We start from the raw sequence: 2,635 nt of genomic DNA, 5'->3' as shown, positions 1-2,635 counted from the left end.
CATCACTTGTCCCTCATGTGTTGACTTTTGAGGTGTGAGCAGCCAAACGTGAGTTTGCAACCAGTCTCAGTCAGGTAAGAGTATTGACAGAAAGACAGAACAATGGAACAGAACAGAGAGCCCTCAATAAATTCCTGCATATATGGTCATCGGATCTTTGACAAGGGTGTTAAGAATACACAGTGGGAAAAGACAGTCTCTTCAACAAATGATGTTGGGAAAAGTGGATATCCACATAGCAAAAGAATGAAATTACACATTTACTTTACACATACACAAAGATCAACTCAAAATGGATGAACGACTTCAATATAAGACCCCAAACCATAAAACTCCTCAAAGAAGACATAGGGGAAAAGCTTGATGACATTGGTCTTGGCAATGACTTCATGCATATGGTAACAAAAAGCACATGCAACAGAAACGAAAATCAACAAGTGGGACTATATCAAACTAGGAAGCTTCTGCCCAGCTAAGGAAACCATCAGCACAATGAAAAGGCAACCTACCAACTGGGAGAGAATATTTTCAAACCATGTATCAGATAAGGGGTTAATATCCCACATATGTAAGGAACTCCTACAGCTGGATAGTAAAACACAAACCAACAAATAACCTGATTTTAAATGGGTTAAAGACTTGAGTAGATATTTCTTCTGTGGCAGTCGGGTATATGTAAAAAGAGAAATGGAAATCTAACCCACCATGAGATATTACCACACACATGTTGCAAAGGTTATTATTGAAAAAAAAAAAAAAAGACAAGTGTTGGTGAGGATATTGAGAAATTGGAACCTTTGCACCCTGTTGGTGAGAATGCAAACTGGCGCGGCCACTCGGAAAACAGTATGGAGGTTCCTCAAAAAATTAAACATACAACTACACTAAGATCCAGCAATCCCACTTCCGGGCATTTCTCCAGAAGAACTGAAATCAAGATCTCGAGGAGATATTAGCACAGCTGTGTTCATTGCAACACTATTCACAGTAGCCGAGATACGGAAACAACCTAAATGTCCATCGACAAACTAATGATTGAGGAAAATGCTGTAAATACATACAATGGAAAACTATTCAGAGGACAGATCTCATATGAGCTGTTAATAAAGTAAAAGAATGATAAAAGAAAGTGAAAAATGATTTCACAGTCAAAACTAAAACTCCACACTGAGATGCCACTTCACATACAGTAGACGGGCTAAAATATTAAAAACACTTTCCAAACTAAGTGTTGTTGAGGATGGGGGGGGGGACAAGTGGAACGCTCCTACATTGCTAGGGAGAATGTACAATTGCAACTACTTTGGAAAACAGTGTAGCGTGTTCTTCAAAAAACTAAACCTGTGCCTCCTCAGCGATTCCCTCACTGCAGTCCTGGGTGGAACTCTACCCCAGAGAAATGAAAGCACACGCCCACTTCAAAGACTCCTGCACAAAAGTTCCTGGCAGGTATACTTGTAATCGCCTAGAGTTGGAAACAACATAAATGTCCATAAATGTGTGAATTAAAAAAAAAAAAACTTTCTGCATCCTTTCAATGTAATACAACTAAGGGATAAAAAAGAAAAAAACTGTGGAGATTTGCAATAACAAGGAGCAATGAGTTATTTTTGAAAACCATGCTGAGTAAAGATGTTGACTGTGGTCCCAAATCGTATTGTATGATTCAAATTTTCAAAATTCTAAAAAATGCACACTAATCTATAACAGCAAAAGCAAATGTAAGGTTTCATGGGAACATGGGGAAGGAGGGTCAGAGGGGTGGGAATGAAGAGAATAAAGAGGACATGAGGAGACTTTGGAGAAGAAGGGACATATTCAGTATCTTCACCTAGGAATGACTTCTCTGCATGCCCGTGGCAAAACATATTAAATTGTATACTTTCAATATGTTGAAATTCTTATATGTCAACTATAATTCCACAAAGTGGTTAAAAATTAACGTCTATAATGTACAAATTAAAAAAAAAAGAACTGGATGGAGGGACTTTTTCGTCCGCATTTCCTGCACAGTCCACCAGAGGGCGGCAGAGCTGCTCTACACCTGGGCGCCTTCCTCAGCACCCACAGCCCAGCAGGGTCTGAGCCTCCCCAGCCTCACCCAGTCACCGTCCTCCTGGCTCTCCAGGCTCCCCACACTGGACCCCGTCAGCGCCCCTAGCCAGCCAGGCGTCTGCCCGCTGAGACTGGTCCCTCTATGGGCAGCTCGTCCCTCCACACCTCTGTCCTTAGAGGGCGAAAGTCTATTCACGCTTCAGGTCTCGGACAAAAGGTCACTTTCCCAGGAGTGCTCCAAGTGACCCCCCATCAGCTGAGACCCCCTAACATGCTCCAGACGCACCAGACGCTTTCCCTTCCTGGCCCTTCTCTCCATTCTAATTGACTCCTCGGTGCCATGATTTCCTGACTGCCCGTGGCCCTGTTCCAAGGGAAACCCCACGAGTCCAGGGCCCACATCTGTCCTGTTCTCGGTGGAGCTCCCACGACCCAGCCCAGGGCCTGACACGTCACGAAGCCCAGTAAATACTCATTAAATGCATGAGGGAAACCACTCACATCTTGGGAGCCTGGTCAGCATCCCTGGTGCAGCCCCGAGAATAGCCTCCAGGGGGCGACATAGGGACATGCAGACAAC

This window comes from Halichoerus grypus, chromosome 15, assembly GCF_964656455.1.
Source record: "Halichoerus grypus chromosome 15, mHalGry1.hap1.1, whole genome shotgun sequence".
In the NCBI taxonomy this organism is placed as follows: Eukaryota; Metazoa; Chordata; class Mammalia; order Carnivora; family Phocidae; genus Halichoerus; species Halichoerus grypus.
The sequence above is the reverse complement of the archived record's forward strand: the minus strand, read 5'-3'. Positions refer to the sequence as shown.